Consider the following 24,053-nt stretch of genomic DNA (forward strand, 5'->3'; position numbering starts at 1 on the left):
GAATCTTTTTCCTTACATCCATTAGGTAAGGTTTTAATTCATATGGGGGGAGAGAGAGAGTTGCCACAGAAAAAGAGGAAATAGAAAAAAAAACCTCTGGCCCACATTCTGTTTTCAAGTCTTCAGCTGTAAAATCAGTAGGGAGCCAGGAGTGACGAAGGTTCATTTTGCTATTTTGGGTGTCTTTCAACTACTAACATGTAGCTTCCTCACAAGGAGCCCGTGATATCTGATACAATACTATGAGATACCATAGTAGCTCTACAGACTGTCAGTTACACCAGAGTTAATCTAGAGTAAAACCAATGGGTTTATCCAGATTAACCCTAGTGGGACTGAGAACTGCATTTGACCTTGTGTAAAAGAAGAGGGTTTTCAATGGCAGAGGACAAACTGGTAGCATTACGCATGCTAGGAGATCCTTTTATCTTTCCAAGCAATTCACATAGGCCAAAAATCAAGAAAAGATAAACACCAAGATAGCTATTTTAAAGCAGGCTGGGAAAAGAAATGCTAATCAGTCATCTGTTTTAATTACATTATAGCTAATTTGTTTGGTCTATGCCTTGGACTTGTTTGTATTGTGAAAGCACTGGTTGTCTTGATGCAAAGACACTATAGAACAAATGAGGATGACCTACATTAAAATGCTGCGCCTTTATTTAAAGGAAAGGAACCGACCATTGAAATCAACTCTTCATTTAAAAGAAACAAAACACAGATAACCAAAAAGAGCCTTGCTTCACTGAACGTGTGGGTTGAGCCTTCTCTTTGCCTAGGTTGGACAACATGTCAATTTTTAACAAGACACTGTGGCTTTGCCATGCTGGGAAAATACTCATCTAGCTATCTACGTTTCTGTGTGCAGGGCAGGCAGGCAAGCCTCTCAGATCCATAAGGGGAGGCCTGGTGGATTCGAACGGTGTCCGGAGAATGTGGGCGGGGGGGGGATGATTCCCTAAGGAAAGGCATATGGAAATATGCCTTTCTTATATAATCTGTGGAACGTACATGGAGATTTTCAGTGTAGGCCATGTTGCTTTAGTGGGTTTCAGCTAAAGGTGCTGCTTATGAATGCAGCTTCCCAAAAGTCTTCCCAGTTGTGTGAATAAAATGTATAAATAGAAGATGGTTTCTATAGCTTATACAACCCAAGCAATGAACAGCAATTGCTTGAGTAAGGAAAATAATAAGAATCCTCTGGCGGGGGATGTCAAAGTAGACATATGGGCATGCAACAGCCAGACTAATTCAAAATGGAATAAGTTCAGCTGATTATGTGATATGATGTGTGCACCCGTGTGTATGTGTGTACATGGCTCAAATGCACAGTTACTGGTGTGCAAGTGCTAAAGTGGAATTTATTTTAGCTTATAAATTCTTTGATCATATATTTGTACCTGTTTGCCTAGCGCAATGGACTGTGACCTGGCTCAGGCTTCTAGATGTTGCTACAATAATAATGTTTAATAATTCAGTGGGAAAAGTCTCATCTTTAGCTACTCATTCGGGGAAATTGATGCAACTTTGATAGGAACGGGTTTGCTGTGGCTGTGGTTTGCTGTGGCTTCAGATTTGGTGGTTCTGTGCAAAGTCGCACACTGAGCATTACCCGTCGCTATGCATACGTGTGAGAAACAATACGCAGCCCTGCTGGTGGGACCATCGATCAGTCACTGTCACCCACTTAAAGAAGGGGAGCAAAGGCTGAGGTGAAATTAGCAAACACTGAGCTGGGAAGAGAGAAATAATCTATAGGTATTATACATCTCAATGAAGTATGATTCCTTTGTGAATTACAGTATCGTGCTTGCTGCCAGAGAGCCTCGCATTATGCCATGTCAGCACTTCCCAGAATATTTAAACAGCTAGGAAATGCAAGGGACGGAAGGGTCCAACATGGGAGATTTCGATGAGGATCAAATCCTTGAAGGGAGTTTTGCTTTTGGCTTCAGTGGGTACAGAGTCTGGCCCTTACCTCTATAGGAGCAAGAAAACAAATAGATGATTTCACTAGTTAGGATTTCAATGTATCTAGCAGGATTAATATCCATTCTGAACTATAAATAGGGCTTTCTGGCTATGCCTCCCCAGTAGAAATCTCAGAGGGGATGAAGGCCCAGGATCTGGGTGTGTGGCACATTTCCTGCATGGCCCTGGACAGACTCTCTGTGAACGTGGGATTTGTTCCCGCTGCAGTTAGTGATTTGAATTCTCCAGGACTTTGTCACGAAGGGGTAGCTCCATCCTCCAGAAAGCAAGGCAGAGAGAGGAGGAGCCTCTCCCATGTCATACCACAGTGCTGCCGCTGCTGCTGCGGCTGCTGCTGCCTCTCAAAGCTGTTACACAACAAACTTTGACTCTACATAGGGCAGATTTCCCTTCAGAGGTGCCATTCACCAAATCCCACTCCACTGAGATTTCATAGAAGCTTGATGACTTTTTAAAATGCAGGTTCCACCCTCCTATCTACTTAACCCACGCAGTGCCAGCCTGCTAGTACTCTAGAAATATTTAGAACAGTCACAATCTTAAAACTTTGCAACAACAATTGGAACCTCAGTGAGACTATTTCACCGTGTGCTTATAAACTACAAGCTGTGTGGAATTAGAGGAGACATTTTGGTGCCTTATGGCAGTCATTTTCTCCATCTTTCTTCTGTCATGAAGCCCTTAATAGTCAGGTCAAAGAAGCATTATTTTGTTTAGCGTTAAGGGTGGTATTAAAATTCAATAAGCAGAAAGTAGTTGGGCTTGGGGGGGAGTTGTTTGTTTTCCTAGAAAAAGTTCAAATTTAACAAAATCCGATGTGGGCCCAACATCCCGTTCATCTGTGATCCTCACCAAAAGAAAATCACACTCATTGCGTGGTTAAAATTGATCTGATACTGGATTTGACTATTTCCTTTAGCACAAGGGGGATTGTTTAAAAGATTTTTTTCAAGCAGGCCCTAATAAAAACCACAATGTACTCCCCACTCCTGTTATTGAATTCAAAACTGTAATGCTTAAATTTAAAGTATGAAATCTTGATTTGATTTGATTTGATTTGTAATAGAGAAGTTTAAGAAATGCCCTGGGACAGACGGCAGCAGCAGGTCCCCCTGCACCAATCAGTAAATGTTCCAGGAATTTACTGTAAATTGTGAAGAAGCACCTCAGACTTTCTACTGCCCATACTGGAAGGCTTGGCCTCATACACCAACCAAGCACTGCTTCTCGCTATATAAACCTTTTTCCTGATTGTTAAATGCATAATACAGTTGACGGCAGCAAGACCATTGTAAATTAGCCCCAACTCACAGGGCTTTAACTGTAATTGTCTGTTGTTGCGATTGTTTTTTCAGCAGTAATGGGAGCAGATCCTGGCACTGTGAGAAATGGACTTGTCCTTTCCTGTGCGGTGTGGTCAGGAGGTGAAGTACCAAGGCATCCCCGCTTTTAAGTGGGCTATGGAGGAAAAAATCCAAAATAAAAATTACAACCACCACAAAAAGTGTCAGGAGGCCTAGATCTTGCTTTCCAGAGTGAGAGAATTGCTCCTGCCCCTTCTACGGCTTCTCTGCATACAGGCTATGCATAAATCCATGTTAGTCCATTAATAGATCAGACCTTACACTTCAAGGTAAAGGTTTCTAATTTGGGTGATGTGCCTTGCTGCCTGTCCCTGAGCAGCCCTAAGATGGTGCTGCTCTCTGCTGTCCCCTTTAGAGAACTGCAGGCATGACAAAGGCGGGGGGGTGGGGGAGGTTGCATTGGGACAGTGTCAGCTCCACTCAGCATCACAATTCCAGTTGCCATGGAAACAGAAAAGGGGGCTGCTGCAAAGGCTTTTGGGAAGGATGCGACTGCAGAGGTGCAGCTGAATGTCTCATTGCCGTGCAGGAGAATGGGGCGGGGAGGGTGCAAGGAAGGGAGTGGGAATGGCAGCTGCAGGGTTAGGAATGCAAATTCCCAACCCCCCACCCCCCTCCCTTCCCCAATCATCACCATCAAATAAATCCCAGCAAAGGCTCCAAAGTAATTCAGAGACTCACAGAAGTTAGCGATGGGAAAGACCTGTTAGAACCCACTCCTCTGCTACCTGGGCCGCTTGGTTGGCGACAGTAGCTTTGCCAGTGCTTTTCTCCAGTCTGATTTTAAATGCCGTCAAGCTTGAGATGAAGTGAACAGACAAGGTACCCAGGGAGCAGGGATGCACTAGTTGGGGTCCAGCCAACCCCCTCCTCCACCCAAGAGATAACAGCTTCTGAGAGCAGGGCTGTCACGTGGCTGGAGTGACAGTGCGAACATTAATAACACTATTTATATTGCCACAACCTAGGCTTACCAGGGACATAATTAGCAACCCCATCAATTCCACCTAGGCTTAGGGTTCCTAATTAGCTTGCTTCAGCCTTCTTTCAGAGCAATATTTCTACTGTTAAGTATCTGTAGCAGCGTAAACCCATGTGTTCCACTATCAGGACTCACTTCAAAAATAATTAAGTGCCTTTTGGAGATGACTGGTACGGTACAACAAAGTAAAAAAGGGGAAGCAATCCTGCATCAGTGGGACAGATAATTGGAGCCAATTGCAAGTGTAAAAAGGCAAGTAGCTGCAAAGGCGGATGGTGGTGTTTGGATTTTTTTTATTTTTTTTTAAGCATTGTTTCTTTGGGCAGAAATTTGGCTTTTGAGCACATTTTCATTCCCATGTTAGGCAGCTCCATAAAAATGTCTTGTTGCAGGGAAACTGCCTGCCACCGCCAAAATCTCATTTGATTCAAGGTGATTTATTTGTATTTTTCCATCATGCTGCTTTGCTGAATGCTGGATGGCTGAACTCGGATTTTACCCATGAAAAATCCTTGATGCACTAGTCTGACTAACACAGTTCGAAACCGTGACAAGAAAACCTGCTTGCCTGCTTTAAAAGTCTTTCCCCTGACTCCCTAGCCTGGAGTTGGGATTAGCAGAAATAAGAAAAAAAAAATCTTGCTGCCTGATTAGTATGCACTCCGCATCCAGATGGAGGAGGGACACATATCCCAGCATGCACCTGGTCCAAAATTGCAGACCATTGCTAGTGCTGCAGTGGCCATCTGGTTAGCAAACAACAGGCCAAACAGTTTAAGCATAACGTCATATAATCTACCGGGGTGAGGTGGGGGGGGAGAGAATGCAGAAATGCCAGTAAGAAAGAAAGAAGGAAAAATGGTTTGTGTTATAGGACATGCTCTGTAGTAGAGATCTAAAAGGTACACTACCTTCCTACTGCAGTGCTTCTGTGCAAAGAGGATGGTTATGTATTACAAGCCTCACTCTATTATCCCTGGTAAGGTAGATGTGACCCATCCGACAGTAAGCGTGACAATTTTGTCTCATCCCAGCAATGAGATTTTTATTATGGGAAACGCTAACTGCTGTCATCACTCATTGACTGCACAGAAAAACATTAAGGTTTGCAAGGATTTCCCCCTCATAAAATAGTATCTTCCAGCTGTTTCATTCTACATAAAATCTCTTCGATTTCTTTGCGTATTGCTTTATGTAACCAAACATGAGAGTGACTCATGTTAAATAAAGTTATTTGTCTATGTAAATTAATATAGCATATTATCTCCTGAAATATAGAGTTATTTGTCTCTGGAGAAATCATGTTAAAGACTGACATAGTGTAACCCTATGCATTTGCATATGCAGATATGTCTAATTATTCAACTTGCAATTAAAGGCTTGTGTGTCAGCAAATGAGACTAATTAGATACATTTATCTATGATAATCAGCTTTATTACAAACAAAATAGATTCCCCTTCACTTCACAAGGAAGTGATACATGTTGGCTGGAGGTAGCCGGTCAGAGGGGCTTGTGGACTGGAAATTGCTGATGGAAGCTTCCTGGCTGAGTCATGCGGGCACAAGGTAACAGGGACCTATGGTCACTTCATTATGCCACAGGGAAAGCAGAGGGGGGCAGCTGTAATCGCTTCATCTTTTTTATATTCTTTGCTTTTGGAAATGCATTTAAAAAGCTTTTGCAATGGTTTAGTCTTTACTCTAAAGCAGGTCACAGATCCAATATAGCTATCAAAAGCCCAGAAATGGGGTAATATTTTCAAAGGCACCTAAGTTCAAAACAAGTCTTACCTCTGATCAGCATGAGCTGGGATAGCAAAAGAATAAGATAGACACCTGGTTTTGCATAGGATGGCATTGCATGATCAATGATCACTTGATCATTACCTGTTAGGGTCACTCTCTCTGGGGCACCTGGCATTGGCCACTGTTGGAAGACAGGATACTGGGCTAGATGGACCTTTGGTTTGACCCAGTGTGGCCATTCTTATGTTCTTAGACACATAATCTGGACTGCAGATTTGTTGGCTATTGAAATCTGCTAGACTGGTGGTCACTTATTAGAAATAACAGTCATTTTCTATGGATCAAAGCTTACAACCAGTAATACATATGAAAAACTAGTTGGGGTTAGGCAGAAACTTTCCCAGGGAGCAGTTTATCTCAGAACTAAGGCAGGGTTTCTTGATCTGGATCAGATAGTACTGGCCACTGTTGGCGACAGGATATTGGACTAAATGGACCAGTGGTCTGAGCCAGTCTGGCAATTCCTACAATCATATTTCTCTATTTGCTAATGCACGTTTGCATCTTGTAGAAGAAAATGCCAGATAACAACTTTCAAATATCTCCCCTAACTAAAAAGCGTGACTGAAAATTAGAGAAGTGGCTGAACCCAAAACTACTGATCTGGGTCCTCCTAACTCCAGGGCAGTTGGAAAGGCAGATCTGGGGTCTGCAGCATGGCACAAACTCGACTAACGCTGCAACTGGAGGAGGAAGAAGGTTCTTCGCTATAGACTCCCTATGTGACCTTGGGTAACTCATTTAGACTCTCAGTGCTTCACGTTCCCACCTGTAAAATAGGGATAATGGCCCTACCTAACCTCAGAGGGGTATTGTGAGGTTAAATGCGTCAGCCTGTGAAACGGTAAGAAGGGCCACAGAAGTACCAAAGATAGATCAGTATGTCCTGGTTCTCTTCTGAGGGAACAGGGGGACACATCCATATGCACACACATACCCCTCATGTAATGTGTGTTACACATGCACCCAAACATAAACTCCACTGAAATGCAGCCGTCTTTGGGGTGAGGGCAGCAGAAAGAACATTATAATAGTGGCAGAGAAAGGGATAAGTTGGTTAAGGATATTGGGACAACCTTTAACTGGAAAATACTTTGAGGTTTAAGCTCTGTACATGATATATTTAGCAAGACTCAAATATCAGCTACATGGAATACGATTTCATTTTCTTGGATCGATGTAAGGCTGGGTTGATACTGCCAGGGTTTGGAAAAATCTGGGTCTTTCTATCATGGCACCTTCTCTATTCAGTGAATACTAGAAACACTCCCTATCAGTCACAGCATGGCCATATGGTTAGCAGTAATGCAAAACTTAATTGTAAATCTAGTCTGGATCTATTGTAACAGGTAGTGTTCTAAGACTACTTGCACCAGTACCATTACTCTGATGCTAAAAGGATCACATGTTTTGACTCTTTAAAACTAAAGGAATTAAATTTTGCAGTGACAGGGTTGGGCTCTCACAGCATTCAGCTGGCAAAGAATAGAAGATTAAGTAACAAGGAGCAATTAGTGGAGCAAACCACCCCCTCTCATGGAACAAGAGGGAAAATTCATAGGGAAAATGCTGTGCAGTTCACCACAGAAAGCTTTCGATGCAGCTGTTTGCAGCTCTGCAGAGGGGAGGCAATAAGAGAGTGAGAGGCACATACTTCGGCTGCAGTTTCCCTGAATTCTTGCAGTGAATCTGTGGATCCAGAGCATCTGCTAATAAAAAGGTAGGCTCAGCAGAGACACTAAAGACTGAATAGACATAGAGACTGACTTGCCCTCTCTCACACATACAGAAGTGATTCCCTCCAGACCAAGCTTGAGATATGTGCGGAAGGTGGTATATGGATATTTTAACTGTCACTGCGTGTAGAGGGGGCAATATCCTTAAAGGCTGCCAGTAAAATCTCTTTCGTGAGCACTGAATTAACTTAAAAAAGTGGCTGAAAAGCCAGTTCAAATATCTGACTTCACTGAAAACACTTGTTGTAATTGGTCTCCGTATGCTCATAAGCACCCTCAGTCTACCATATATTCCTATTGTGACATAGCAGCTCATTACCACTTCATAACTATCTTCAAGATTGACCTAGGCATTTATACAACCCTTATCATTGGACTATCCAGGCACCTATCTCTTTTAACCTTTTCAGATGCGTCCTATATTGCAACTATTGTACCCCAAAATAATATGAATGACTCATCTACCATGGACAACACTTTCAAAAGCAACTTCTGCAATAGCACTCATGATTTTGTGCCCGCCCAGATTTTATTTCACACATAGCATTTGCATGCAGACTAAAGGTCTGGTTTGGATGCACAAACCGCATTTGCACAGTTCATCTGCCTGTATAACTGCCTGGGCAGTTCATCTGCCTGTATAATTTGCACGCAGCATCCTAAGGGTCTTTTTATATGCACCAAAATTTTACAGGTGAAGAAATGCAGGTGCAAAAAGGTGGGGGCAATTTTAAAAAGTCATGTTAAGGAAATTTGGCTCCCAGCATGAGATTTTTAAAAGAGTTCAGCTCCCAGTTTGGAACCTCAATAAGGGCCTGATTTTCAAAAAAGCTCAGAACCTTAAGCTCTGTTTTTTGAAAATCAAGGCTAGATTTTCAAAAGCTCTCTCTTCCCAATGTATTGAACATTTTTGAAAATCTGGTCACTTTGGGGCAGGGACTGTCTTTTTGTTCTGTGCTTGTACTGCACCTAGCACAATGGGTCCCGGTCCATGGCTGGGGCTCCTCAGTGCTAGCACTATTCAAATAATAATAATAATAATTAGCATCTATCCCTCTTTAACATATGGACCCTGTCAAAACACTCTTGGGCTAAATCTGGTGATCCTGATTTAGGCAAGACTCCCATTGCCGTCTCTGGCAGCATCCGATTAAGCTACCATGTGGTCAAATCATTATCAGCATCTTGGGAGGTGGAGGCTTATCAGAGGTAAATAAGCATTGTATAACCTTTCATAAATGCATAACAAAATAACAACAGGGAAATGAAGTTAAATGAAACTGTTTCAATAATGTTAAAGGTCTGATTTCAATGAACGAAAACTAGGAAATTCAAAGCCTTTAGAGACTGTTGCTTCATTTTAACTCACTCCGTGGCTCTACTCCTTTTCACAAAGCAACGAGTTAAAGGCATAGTGGCAGAGTCATAATATGTCTGAAATGTACTTTTTGTGATTAATATTCACTGAAATGGTCGACACTGTTGGGTCCAGTTATTGAGAGGAATAATAATTTTCAGTTTCATTGAAGCAAAAGATGTAATATAATTCCATTATCTTTTTCTGAAAAAATAATCTGAAAGAAGCAGGATGGCAAAATGGGGGTGGAGGCAGGGAAAAAGTGATTCTACGGACTCTGTTAATTGTGTATCCATTATATAAAATAGCAATAATAATATAATAATTTTTCATTAAATAAGGCAAGTGAATTTTTGCTGTCTCCTAGTTCCAAGAAAGAAACAGCTTTAAAAATTCCACTCACTCTATTTAAATGATGCTAACTAATTTTAGGGCAATTAACACTAAACTCTGGTGTTTGCTAACCAGGGACCTGGCAAGTCCCTAATTCAGAATCAATTTGTGCAAGGCTCCACACCAATTCTGAGCCTTGTCATTGATAACACACATGCACACACACACACCCCGTACATAAAACACACATAAATAATATACAAATATCAGCTAAGAAATTAACAAGATGTAACATTAAATATATAACAATATACAATTACAATCATAGACAACCTCATCAAATCGAGTAAACCACCTGTGTATATAGTTGATCTTAACCACTATCACCAGCTATCTGTCATCTGATGGAAAAAAAGCAAATTCCCCCCAAAAGTGTTTCACTTAATGGTTTGGCAAGCAACTAAACTTACTCTCAGCAAGTGAATAGACTTGTTCTGCATTATATGAGCTTTGGATCAAATCGTCAAATTGCCTTCAAAATTGCACCAGCTAAATTTGCAAGTGCACTTATTTGCATGGAGCCTTTGTGCATGCAGATTAATAGCACGCATGTCTGTGTACACAGCTGTTGGGACGATTTGTAGGGTTGGAGGTTTTTTTGCAAATTTTGGGCCCTGTTTTGTACATCTTATTCCCACAGATAGGCTAAGGCATCTAGTAGGTGAATTTTTGGTGACCTTAGTGTGGCCCCCTACATATTAGAGATGCGCTAGAACTGAACTTTGATTCCGAGGGACTGACCTCAGCTCCTAGGATTTAGGCCTAGCTCTGTGGTTTTAGTTCCAGGTGGGATCCCAAACCAAAAGGCATCTGTTTTCCAGCTCCGGTTTGGATGCAGTAAAAAATCTCACAAGAACAGTGGCCTCATGAGATTTCAGACCCAGATAGACGAACTTTCATGGGGGGGCCATTCTGCTCCCACTGTCATCAGCAGGAGTGTAGCCGTGAATGTGAATTCCTGCAGGATTAGGTCAGAAGCTAACTGACATCAGGAGATTTCCACTATGTGGGCAGCTATGTCCTGAGAACAGCTCACGAGATTCCATTGCCATTGCAGCTGAATGCCCACCCCCATTTGCCATGAGTTCATCTCAAACCCAAATCCTGGCCTAAACCTCCGATGCCCTGACTTCACAACCTAAGGCCCTTGCATAGCAAGTTTATGACAGCAGCATGAGGACACAGCTAGACAGACAGACTGTCACTGTTTCCTTGGCCCATCCTTACCTGCAAAATGAACTATCAATATGAAACCTAAACCAAAGTGCTGGGGCCATTATGAAACCCCTACACTGCATCTCTGCACTCTTGCTGCCCTCTTTGTTGACTGTCTGCCAAGCAATAACAAGTCCACCCCTTGTCGGGAAAACCCATCCTAAAGGCAGAAGTCGACAATTTTGAGATAAGCCTGTGCTGTGAAACCCAGGACAGGACAGTTTAGGCCTTGTAAAGGTGCAGCGTTAAACCAAAATGGTTACATGCTGAAACAAACATGGGTAATTTGATAAAAGACACGAGGGGAAGGAAAAGAGCTGTGACTGCTTTAAATTAAAATACTGCATCAGCCAGTCCCTTAGGAGTTGATAGAAATCTAATTAGTCAGACAATCTGGCACCAAATGTCCTAATTTCCACAATCCATGTGGGATCTGAGTATTCTCTTCTTCACTGCAGTTCTAAATTTCAACCTGAGCCTTTGTAACCTCTCTCTGGTTTCTGCACAGACATGGGACTGGAGGGAAGGTGATCCCTATCAAAACCTAATGGCTTTTCATAACCCTTTGATTAATTAGACTCAGGCTCAAGAAAGGCACTTAAAATATTGACAAGCTGTTTAGAATCGTCGCAGCTTCATTTTCATACAAAAATTCAAATATAATTAATGTGAATGGGCACTTCCTCAGCCAGCCTGGGAGGATAAGACCCGTCTGTAACAGCCTGACTGGACAGCACCAAAGCACTCAGAAGGCAGAGTTAGAACTTCAGCTTGGGCTGTTTCCCTGTGACATTGCAGTGGACTGAGCTCCCATCAGAATGCTGCACACTGTACATGTTTGGAGACCTGCTGCGGGTGCAGCTAAGGATGGGGGAGATACTTTTGTTGCATTTCTCCTTGCTTTTCAAGACCTCATTCAGCTTTATTCAAAAACTATGATCTAAAATGTGCATTGGCTTTGCTGGGACATTTTTAGTGATGGTTTTAAAAAAGGCTTAATAGAGACAGAAAATCCCATCAGCAGTTTGCTATATAGGACACACCTACAATCAGAAGATTGTTGATGCAACTGGGTCCAGTCCTAGGAGACACTCAGCACCTCCAGCGAAATGCTCATATGCCCCTGAATTCCCATTGACATCAACGGGAGCTGAGGATGCTCGTTTTACACAGGATTAGGCCCATACAGAGTAACAGATTTTTTTTTCAGAGCTGCTAGGACCTGTCATGTCAATGCTTTCTATTAAAGTCTCTAATCCTCAGATTATCGACACAATAGTTCCAGAGGCCCATTCCGGACAGGAGACGCCCTATTGTGTTAATGCACATTGCAGAAGTTTTAATCTGCAAATGACTGGCATGCAAGTCCCTGATGGGTTCATTCCGTTGTTTTGCATATCGCATCAGTGGGAATTAACTATTTATAACAATAACTCCAAGCGGGCCATGTACCGTATTCCACCCACACGTGTGTAATCCCTGTGCGATTAAGGCTGCATCAGTATAAAACAAACACAGCAGCCAGAATACCTACACATAGGCCTGCTCCCCAACAGGACTGCTTAACTCCTAGTGGCAATAATGAACATTAGGAGGGTGCTACTCATGCTAAATTTCAGCCCCAGACTTCCTGGGTGACCTTGGTGGTTTGTGTTTCTTTCTTAAATGGACAAATTCCAACATTCTGAAAAACAAGGGTGATGGTGAAATTGCCAAATGACCTTTGAATAATTGGTGGAGGGCTGGGCTGGGGGAGAATTAGCAGGTGCGAGGTAAGGATCCATCTCAGACAAAGAGCATGCCATGTGGAATGCAGATAATTCTTAACCTGGAAGGTAGCTGCTAATTAGTTTTATATTCGGCAATGGAAAGACTCAGGCATCTGTTTCTCTTAAGCCTGTTAATAAACATTGCCCTGTTTAAACAGCATGACAGATTTCAGAGGATGTCAGATCTCAAGTGCGATGGAGCTCATAAGAAGTGCTGCTGTATCCTAAGAGAAGGCGCATGGTTTCCCCCAGAGCAGAGCACTCCCTGATACATCTTACTGTCTGCGTTGCCCGCTATTTAGCACACTGAGGCCCATACATCAAGGCTGCCCTTGGGGCCGGCTCTCCTCCAGCTGCGCTCACACAAACACTCACATTCTTTCTCTCTGTTCGTTTCTTAGGCCCCAAGTTCAGGTGACAGCTAAACCAAAATTAGCAAGAAAGTGTTATTTAAACACCAAGAAACGCGGGACTGATTTGTTAATGGATGGAGCTGATCCCGCATTACCAAACAGAATCTCTTTAATTACAGGGAACGGCTGGAGTCTGAGCTAGGTTACAGATTCCAACCTGCTTTCGCTCACCCATGTCAGATCCCTTTGAGTTCCTTTGCTTACACTTTAGGGTGAATTATTCCTATTCATTGTTTTGAAAACCAGAGTCTCCACTGGTGCAAACTGGCCACGTTCCACTGAAGACAATAGAGCTAGTAACACCAGCCCAATGCACGAGCTAGAATGTACCAGGTATCTTCCAGCTCAGGCATCTCATCCCCCTGAAAACTACAAACGGAAGGACTGATCCTGCAAGCTGCTGAGATTCTTCTGTGCCTCCTGGACTAGCTTCTGCTGCCCTTACTCATATTGAGTGATACCTCTGAAATCAAAGGGATTCCTTGAAAGGAAGGGGAGTAAAGGTGGCAGATTCTTCACCAATTGAAGTAAGAGGTACTCTGCACCTTGTAGTTATCTGCTCCACCAATACTGACTTGGACTCCTTATTCATTCCATGGGTGGCGTACCCAAGTCCACTTATCCACTGACACTTTGAAAACCTTTGCACTCCAATCTAGGTCTTTGCCAGTTATGCGATATGTATGTATCTTTTCATCCTAGCAAACGATATCTGTAACCCCCCATAACCCAAGCCTGACCCCAGATGTACAGTACCTTCTCTCTCAACCTGTGTATATTTCATTTCAAACGTTTACTTTAATAAAATTTTAAAATCTAAACTCTAGTCAGTGGTTGCTCCTGGAGTGTGCAGTGGAGTGTGAAGACCTGGTATGCACCTACTGACTACATATGCTTGCTCTCCAGGTCTGAAGACAGCAGCCCCTTAGGGTATGCCTACACTGCAATGCAGAGGTGGGCAAACTACAGCCCACAGGCCACATCCAGCCCGCGGGACCGTCCTGCCTGGCCCCTGAGCTCCTGGCCAAGGAGGCTAGCCCCCAGCCCCTCCCCCGCTGTCCTCCCTCCCCCACAGCCTCAGCTTGCCATGCCGCTAGCGCTCTATTCCGCTGCTCCTGCCGGGCGGCGTGGCTGGATCCAGCTGGGCGGCGGGGCCATGAGCTCCTGCTGTTCTGAGCAGCATGGAAAGGGGGTGGGGAGCAGGGGGGGTTGAATAAGGGGCAGGGGGCTCTGGGGGCAGTCAGGGGATGGGGAGCAGGAGGCGGTTTGATAGGTGTGGGAGTCCTGGGGATGCTGCCAGAGGGCAGGGGTGTGGATAGAGTTCGGGGCAGGCAGGGGACAGGAAGCAGGGGGAGGTTGGATGGGGCGGAGGTTCGGGTGAGGCATCAGGTAACAGGGAACGGGGGGGGTTGGATGGGAGTCCTGGGGGGGCCTGTCTGGGGGAAGGGGTGTGGATAGGGGTCTGGGCAGTCAGGGGACAGGGAGCAGGGGGGGTTGGGGTCCCGGGGGTAGTTAGAGGCGAGGGTCCCGGGAGGGGGCGGTCAGGGGACAAGGAGCGGGGGGGGAGGGGTTAGATGGGTTGGGAGTTCTAAGGGGGGCAGTCAGGGGATGGCAACTAGGAGGGGGCGGATAGGGGGCAGGGGCCAGGCTGTTTGGGGAGGCCCAGCCTTCCCTACCCTGCCCTCCATACAGTTTTGCAATGCCAATGTAGCCCTCAGGCCAAAAGGTTTGCCCATCCCTGCTGTAATGTAAGCCCTGGGTTAGTAGAACTCAAGCTAGCAGACTGTGGGTTTGAGCATCTACACTATTTGTAACCCCAAGTTAGGAATTGTTGAACCCAGGCTCCCAGCCTGTGGCTCCAGCATCTGCAGGCCCAAGTCCAACCACCCATATCCCAGACTTCCCCGTGACCTCCCAAAATGTGGCCCCTCCAACTTCAGGATCATGCCCTAGTCAGACCTGATTTCTGCTCTTAAGCTTGCATCTGCACCACTGACGTTGACAGGAAGGATGGTCCACTGGTTGAGGCATTGGCTTAGGACTTGAGAGACCTGGATTCAAATCCATGCTCTATCCAGAGGGTGCTGGAAGAATTTGTATAGTGGGGGCGCTGAGAGCCATTGAACCAAACTGTAAACCCTGGATATGAGGGAAACTCCTTCAAACCAGGGGGTTCTGCTGCCGCACGCCTAGTTCCAGCAGCTGTGGCTCTGCCACAGACTTCCTTTGTTACTTTGGGCAGAGCACTTAGTCTGTCTGTCCCAGATCCTCAAAGGTATTTAAGCGCCTAATTCCCATTGATTTTAACAGGAGTTAGACACCTAAATTACTTTGAGGATCTGGGCCTTTGTTCCCTATCTGTAAAAGGGGGATAACAACGCTATCCTGCCTCACGGGGTGTTGTGAGGATAAATACGTTATCGACTGTGAGGCTGTATAGTATAATATGGTAATAAGAGCCATCTCAGTACCTAAGACAGAGAGGCAGAAATGTCGCATTGACTTCAATGGGAGCAGGCGTGGGCCCGTAGCTAGGAAAATATCCAAATAAAAGCTTCAAGAAAAATGGAGGTGTTAACTCTGAGTCATTCCCTGGAATGTGAAGAGTATTCAGGTGCATCCAGCCCCTCGCATGCAAATCAGCCAGAGCTCAGGCCTTTTATGAATCTATTTTCTTCCCCCTGAATTCCATCAATCTGGCCCATGAAATTCCCCTTGATAGGCCTTTGTCTCAGGAAACATTCCTACATACTTAATATTACCTAGTCCGTCTTCCTACGTTAATCGTAAAGTCCTGGTGCTGAAACTACCATAGGGGAGGAGAATGGAGAGATTGGATAATTTATCGATACCCGGCCCCCAGTTCAAGAGGTTGCAGCATTCTGAAAATTACTTTTGCTTTCTGGTTCCCAAAGTTATCAGCAGTTTAAATCACAAGAGGATTCTGTACCATGAATCATCTGTCAGCAGTAAAGCTTTTGGCTATGACCTCAATGATTCATGCTTTCAAAAAATTATAAATAAAGAAAAATGACTAATTAGTTGAGCACAATAATTAAAAACAGCTTCATGTTAAAGCTAAACATGTTCCTACAGCATTTAGCATCCTAAATAAAAGGGGCTAGAATGCCTCCGGGATTCTCCAGCATTTGTTAATTGGGCTGTAGCGAGGTGTTAATACAAGGAACACTATTATGCAGCCATACCCACCAGCCATATGCAATGGCATGCATTGTCAAAGGAGGATGCAAAGTCTGCGCAAAGTGCAGGTCTCCATTGTGTCTGGAGATGAAATTTGTGTGTGCAAACAGGCCTTGCAGTTACAAAATGGGTAATTGTGTGCATAATTTACTGGCGCTGTTGTGCTGTTTCTATCCGCTAATGCGAAATATGGTGGGTACAATGGGTACGCTTTCTGGCAGGTGCAAGAGGGATGTGTTATTGTGAGTGCAGTGGGTGTAAAATACACCTGAGAATGTATCTTTTCAATATACCTGTAAACTGGTGGGATGACTCAGTGGAAGAAAACAGATTTGCAGCCAGCAAGGTCTGTTCTCAAGGAGACGGTGTTTATAACAAGCAAGCAAAATAAGGTAAAGTAAAAGCAGGAAAGGCTGGAGACCACTCCCTTGTTTGGCGGTTCAACCCAGCTCTCCTGTGTGTGCTTGTGGAGTCCTCCCTTCCCAAGGCAAGCTCACCTCTGGTTCCCAAACAGCCAAATACAGTCCTTTCCCTGAGCACTTGTGCAACTCTTTGTTAGTTCTCCTACATGCTGTCATGCTTCCTGCAAAAATATGTGGTGTATTGAGGACTGTGTTGGAATTCAAGCTACCCCTTTAAGGGGGGGTCCCTGGTCCAGCTGGCAGGCTAGAGGCTTTGTAGCAAAGTGGTCAATCAGTAAGTGTGGAAAGAACCGGTTTAAAGCTGGACGGGGTGTGGCGAGTTGTATCTTGCTGCCTTGGGAGCAGGCTGATTTTTCTCTCTCTGCTTTTTGGGTTCTTGCAGTGCTTCATATGTAATGAGAGAGGTACCGGGGCTCAAGCAATTAGGTGCCGGGGTGCAGCAATTTTTTTACTTTCATAACTGACATGGCAAGCCCAGAGGTTCTGGGGCTATGAACTGCCAAGCCTAGAGGTGCTGGGGCTCCACCCTGGCAAGCCCTGGCTCCTTGAACATAAAATGTAGACCAGAAAATTGATGGGCTCTAGTAACAAAGCAAGAATCTCTCACCTGAGCTATGTTTTCTTCCCTTGAAGGGAGGTATTTCACTCGACGCACAGGCACATTGTTGAGGTGTCTCGTTCATTGGCCAAGAGGTCACCTCTGGATTACAGATTACATGCATGTGAACCTCTGGCTCTCCTAATGCAGCCTTGGTTACAGTACCTGTCAGTGAGGTAGAAACATTAAGTGTATTTGCCAATCTTTTAGATATTCAGGTTGAGTTTTTAAAGCTGCCTATAGGTATTAGACTTCCAATCTCAAACTCATGGGAACTGGGCATCCTTAACCCCTAACAATGCTTTGAAAATCTCAGCCTCAGTTTCCCAAACTATCAACTTGTTTTATAACGGGTTTAACAATAAAATGTAAATGAAAGTTACAGACATTTTACCTATGATTTTACTATTGCATTTCCATCCAGCATTACCACCCTCAGCCTATGCCCCACTCCAAAGCACCCATGCCTTGGTGCAACAACTGAGGCTAAATTCAGAGCTGGCTGACTAGAGTTGCATCACTTACAGTAGTAATTTGGCCCTGAGTCTTCAGTCATCTTTTCCATTAACTCCTGCTGTTGCCCCGCTTCAAAGGGGTCCAATAGGATGCAAGCTCAGCACAGGTCAGAAATAATGGAGCGGTCTGTGCTGAGAGGAAATGTAGGGCAAGAACTAATGCGCGCAGGCAGAGTCACAGGCCGGAGACAACATGCCACATCAGTATGAGGGAGCAGCAGCCCTGAGCCCCTCTCACTTAATGTCTGTGCGACCCTACATGTCAAGGAGTTCTCCTTCCCTTCCCTCCTTTACGTGTTACATAGTCCAAAACAGTCCTCACCATTCACCTTGATTTCTGTCATGTCTGACAGGCCAAGGAGGCTGCATTCAGATCTGGATCTGCACTAAGGTTAGGCTAGGACTAGGGTGACCAGATGTCCCGCTTTTATAGGGACAGTCCTGATTTTGGGGGCTTTTTCTTATATAGGCTCCTATTACGCCCCACCCCCTGTCCCGATTTTTCACACTTGCTGTCTGGTCACCCAAGCTAGGATTGTGTGGATTTGAGGCCAAACCAGGTTTAGGCTAGAGTTTGAGTCAGGTTCTGATTTAATAGCACCAAAAAGTCTCAGCTCTTCCACAAGATTTAGCCCAAGAAATTTTGGCGCATTTCTGCCAACTTTATCACCATGGGATTTTAGCCACATCCAAAGCAGAACTAGAAAAGAGACTCCTTCCAATTCTGGATCCGAACCCAGAACCAAAACCACAGGAGAGGGTTCTGACCCAGGAAATTGAAGGGTGTGGAGTCAGAGGGAAGGGATGCAGACATGCGACTAGCGCTGAGGGGTCAGGGGAAAGGAGTGTTAAGGCCTGCATTCGTGTCTTTAGACACATAGCCCAGGCGGGCTGCAGTGGTTCAGAGGACTCTGAACTGAAGACACAGTTGGGGCTAGCATTTTACTCATAACTAGGATCTGAACCCCTGTCTTTAGGAAAAGAAGGACAGTGAGGAGAGCCCACTGCTTTACCACCCAAAGCCCTATCAGTTATATTGCATGACACTTGGTGATGCAGAGAGAGCAAAGAATTCACAGAATAGGAGTGAACTGTGCTGTCACATTAAGCCACGTTTCGATGCCCAAGTCCTCTTCAGAGCCCAATCCTGAAATCATTGACTACACAAAACACCCATTGACTTCACTAGGAGTTATATCTTCACATGGACTACAGTATTCATGAATAACACAGCCAGCTTTCCTTAACATTCAGACACGCTGAATAAAAACACTATCCAGCCCTGGTTCTGCTACTCTGGCTAATAAGACACTCAGGATAAGACACCAAAATCAATGTGTCCCACATGCCAAATGAAACCATTTGTATCCACTTGTTCCCTCTCAGGTTTAATTAATAAAAGCAGCTGAAGGAATACAGAGCACATTTCCTTTCAGAAATCTCCCAAAACTTAGTGACATTTGGAATCACAGAGGACAGCTGCACTGGGAGATAAGTTAGATGATGTATTCAGAAAAGGCTTGGTTCAGAAGGTTGCATCTTTCATCAGGGGCTGGTGCTGAAATCTGTGTCATGCTCTCCAAATGTGAAATAACTCTTCCTCCTGGTTTACATATATTGATGAATATGTTTGAAAGGTGGTCAGATTTCTATATAGTGTGATGCTTTGTTTTCCTGACACATGGATCCGCACTGCCAATCATCACCAACCTGATTATGACTCTCTCTTCTAAGAAGTGAGAGGATAATAGATCCCATTGGTTAAGACAGCACTGACAGTAAAATGTCCTAAAATGGACCGACTGGGGACCAGATTCTGATCTCAATTACGCTGATAGAAGTCCTCCTGAGTAACTCAATTGATGCCAATAATACCTGTATCCTACACAGGAAGAATCAGCCCCATCAAATGGTTAGGGAGTAGCACAGTGGCTTCAGAACAGTGTTAATCCAAGTAATTCACTGACTCCAGTACCATTATTAGGACTGACACTAGTGTAGCTGTGAAATGAGAATCAGTCCAGCCATTATCAAGAATTTGTTTTTAAAGTTGGTCTCTGTAAAATCTGTGCTGAACAACAAGTATCTTTTAAAAATATTTTTTCCTTTTCATTTTGCAGGACTGCCCAACCCACCCCCTTCCTGCATCTCTCCTTTCTTGGACTAATCCAATCCAAGAGGTGAGGATGGGTGACTTTATAGACCTGCCTATGGGAATCTAGCAGAAGTTTGTATTCTCAGGGACATCTCAGAGACCCAGGATTGAAGATGTATACATATAATGCACACTGCTTGTAATGTATGATACATATAATGTGATTTGTCTAATAATAATGGGGACAGTGGGTTTTGCAGCTTCACATTCCAACATTGGGTGCATGCAGGTTGTAGGCATACACGGGTGTTTGTGTGTCCCACACATCTCCTGGGTGTGGTGTTCTGTCCCCACTAATGGCACCAAAACCACTTCAAGATTAATAAGTGTGTTACAGCCTTAGCTAATGGCCACGTGGCTTTTAGCTCATATAGTAGAGGCTCATGATCAGGGTCTGTCAGTTTTACATGTGCACCCACAAAATGCAGTCACAGGGATGTGCACATGCAAATTGGAGGCTGCCTTTTAAAAAATTGAAATCGTAATCACCCCTGGCCAAACTAAGCCCTGCCCTAATTCCACTGAAGTCAGTGATGTTATTAGACAGCAGGGGTTAACCTGACCAGCGCCGACTCCAGGGTTTTGGCCACCCCAAGCAGAGGAAAAAAGAGCCACAATCGCGATCGGCGGCAGCTCTACCACCCAGATTCATTTTTTGACAGCAATTTGGCAGCGGGTTCTTCCTGCCAAGAGGGACTGAGGTACCCGCCACAATTGCCACTGAAGAGCTGACGTGCCGCCCCTTTCCGTTGGCCGCCCTAAGCACCTGCTTGCTTCGCTGGTGCCTGGGGCTGGCCCTGAACTTAACGCAGTTTGCTTCGGTTTCCCCATAATTGAAATAGGGATGATAATGTTTTACTTCCCTGGTTGGCCTGAGGATTAGTAGTTAGTTTATAAGCAGTTATCTTAATGTGATGTATTGTACATTTGGATCCATTGAGTGTTTGTTGGGACTGAATGTACAGTGCTTGCCTGGAGATGTGGCTCATCCATCAGAAATTGCAGTGATGTAAAAATGATGCCAAAAAAAAAAAAAGGCAGACCCCTATTAATGCATGTGAAAGTCACCTGAATCTCTCCAAAGGGTTTACGCTTTTGTGTGATTAGAGTCATATTTATAGGAAAATCCTGACACCTCTCCTCACACTCCCCGGGTCTGTCAAACATCTCTCTGCTGTTCTCAATATCTCAACAATTGGCTGGAAGCAAAGAACCTGGTGTCTGCTAGGGGGAGTGGGAATGTTATTCTGAAGGTAAAGGTCCTGATGCATTCCAGGGGCCTTATCCTTCCACAGAATGCAGGTAGCTTCTACTGATCCCAATGGGCACTACTTATATTGGGAAAAATCCACCCCGTGCAGAGAGCTCACACCAGGCATATGCACCATTTAATTCCCTATTTTGGTGGGGTAAGTGAGACTTGTACTGGCCCCCTGCAGAGCGGTGAATCTCACCCATGAGCTAGCAGGAGAATGGGGCCCCATGTGATTGTACTCAGTAGAGCTCATTAACAGCTTGGCAGGATAAGGCCAGACAGTGCTGGGACAGTAAGGAACTCGGTGTAATAACAGGGCAGTGAGTTTGCTGAAAGGCCTTGCTGGCCGCTAAGCCTCTAAGAACTGCACAGCTCAGGATCATGAGCTACGTCCGCCTGCGAGGAGGATTGTAAACTGGTATGTGTTCCATGCACAGGAAGCTTTGCTAACTAAAAGGGACAGCACAGAATAAAGCAGAGTTGGACTGAGTCCCTGAGGCATTGTCCAATTATCAAAGGAGCGGTGCGGTCTAGTGGTCTGAGTAACAAGACTGGTAGCCCAGAGTGGCTGTATTCTCATCTTGGCTCTAGCAATGATTCCCAGTGCCAAATTCTGGTCTCAGCAGTTGTAAAGGCAACGTAAGGCCACTGACATCAATGGGATTGCTCCACCACTTAGAAAACTGAGATTTTTCTCCTTTTTTCACCTAACAAATTCATTCCTTAATAATGCACAGCATCAGCCTTTCCTGTCGGCATGAAACCTAGAAACAGGGAGAAGAAAACAATGGGAGGGTTAAAAGAAACACCATTGATTCTTGACCCTTCCAATTCACAATATTGTTACTGTTTCCGCATGAATCTGAAACTCTAAATGTGCTCCCAAAATAGCTGTAAGATCTAGAGGGCAACAACTGCTAAAATCAAGGATTTCCTAAGCAAGGCGTGTATCTACTGGGGGTTTGAGGGGCGAGATGTGGAGAGAGAGAGAGCGCAGGCTTTCTGATTGTAAACTTGCCTGTGCATCTAACCTGATAGCTCATTTCGGAGCATTCCAAGACACTACAGCGACAAATCTATTTCTTGTGCAATGCTGTCCAGTTTCCTAATTTCTGATTGTTGCTGTAGCATTTTTAAACATCAACAAACCCATTGTTTCCTGCCAGGAGCTCCTCAGGAAGAAATGGAGTGGTTGTTTGGGAGTTTTTTAGTTGTCACAGGGATATGCTATGCAGTTGTTTGGTTGTTTGGTTTGGTTTGTTTTAAAGACATGCCGGAAACCTAAGCCCTGAATCAAAGATAAAAGCTTTAACAAGAGCACTGGGATGTTAGCTTAAGGGAGTGTGGGGGGAGAGAAAGCCATTAGTGACTGTAGTGCTTTGGAAAAGAGGAGAAATCATTCCTAAGGAACAAGGGGCAGTTGAAGATGAAAATACAGGAGCACTTTGGGTCAGGCTTGATTCGTGGTGGCATCTCTACCTCTGGAGTAAGATTATATTGCTGATTACACATTACCTTGCAAACACTGGCTGCCTAGTAAAAACAGAACCAACCATGTCATGGCTAAATAATAAAACACAGCAATCTTTTTGTTAGCTTGTCACATATTATGGCTAATTATTTAATTACCATAATTTAAAGTTTTACTAGATTCGGCATCAAAACATAAAAATCTAGTGATTGCGGTGTTGGAAAGGAATAATATAATTAACGTATTTAGTAGTAACATATTAAACTGTGTTGATTGCACTACATTAATCTGCAGAGATCACACGTAGGAAGATATACAAAATATATACAGTATCAGAGGGTAGCCGTGTTAGTCTGGATCTGTAAAAGCAGCAAAGAATCCTGTGGCACCTTATAGACTAACAGACGTTTTGGAGCATGAGCTTTCGTGGGTGAATCTGAGGAAGTGGGTATTCACCCACGGAAGCTCATGCTCCAAAACGTCTGTTAGTCTATAAGGTGCCAAAGGATTCTTTGCTGCTTTTACAAAATATATACAGTACCTATATGGGCCTGCTTCTCCATGCACCTTGTGTTGTCTCTTACACCCAGGCAGAGTGGGTGAACAGTAGGTGTAAAACGGTACTAAATCACTTGCAGAGGTGTTAAGGATCACAGTAGATCAGAGTGGAGAATCAGGCCCATACGTGTTTTAGCAGGAGTGTAGCCCTATATGTGTGTGTGCACGGCATTATGGGTGGAGGTCTGGCAGAAATGGACCCCAAAGTGACTTGGCTAAAGCTAAGCATCAAGAAAGTTGATAAGGTAGAATTAGAAATCTGGAAAGCCCAGGCCGGTGTGCTCAAACAACTAGACAACTTTGCCAGACACATTCTAGCATTATTGCAGTCGCATGACCTATCCCTAATTTAGTACTGCAGCTCCTAATTCTCAGGGTTAGCTGATGGCTCTCTGCAGCTAATGGAAAGATTTGGAAGTTGCTCTTTTCCCCAGCACAGTGGAGAAATGTGAAATGGTGATGAACTTCTAAAAATAATAGCTTGGCAGTTGTCGCATTCACCCTTAAACTAGGGACACTTTCACTGCCGGTAAATAAGTGCTTAGAAGGATGTATGTGCATGTAGATGTAACTAGATGTTAGAAATATACTTCACGCAAAAAAAAAAGGAGTATTAGTGAAAGGTCAGTATCAGCTCAAACACCGCCAATGTTCTAAACGGCTGCAGTTTTCAGCTGATCCAAAAGAAAAATGAAAAAGTTTCAACTTCCCAACTATGAATGTTCATAACTTAAAACAACTGAACTAACTGTTTCAGGTATAGCTGATATACTGAGCCTGATTCACTAACCTGCTCTGGCTACTCTTCGTTGCCAGAGCAGGATGAAGCCTGCAGAGTGTACCAGTTAAT

Source organism: Gopherus evgoodei, chromosome 14 (genome assembly GCF_007399415.2).
Source record: "Gopherus evgoodei ecotype Sinaloan lineage chromosome 14, rGopEvg1_v1.p, whole genome shotgun sequence".
NCBI lineage: Eukaryota > Metazoa > Chordata > Testudines > Testudinidae > Gopherus > Gopherus evgoodei.